The sequence below is a fragment of the Gavialis gangeticus genome, unplaced genomic scaffold (assembly GCF_001723915.1).
Source record: "Gavialis gangeticus isolate Ggan-Ray unplaced genomic scaffold, GavGan_comp1, whole genome shotgun sequence".
In the NCBI taxonomy this organism is placed as follows: Eukaryota; Metazoa; Chordata; order Crocodylia; family Gavialidae; genus Gavialis; species Gavialis gangeticus.
The window spans coordinates 106,374,486-106,374,698 of NW_017729032.1; positions in this window are offsets into that span (position 1 = coordinate 106,374,486).

Sequence of the window (213 nt, forward strand, 5' to 3'; positions counted from 1 at the left end):
GAGATGATCTGCCTCCTTCAGCCTCTCCAGGAGAAAGCGGGTGGTGTCAGCACACACTGCTGCTTCTTTTACAGATTTTTATACCCCCAGCTCAGCTTCTTTCAAGCATTCTCAATATTGTAAATTAAATTGTCTTTTCTATTGACAAGCGGTTATCTGATTGGAACATCTTAGGAACTTGATTGATACTCAGGAAACACCTACTTGGGAGCC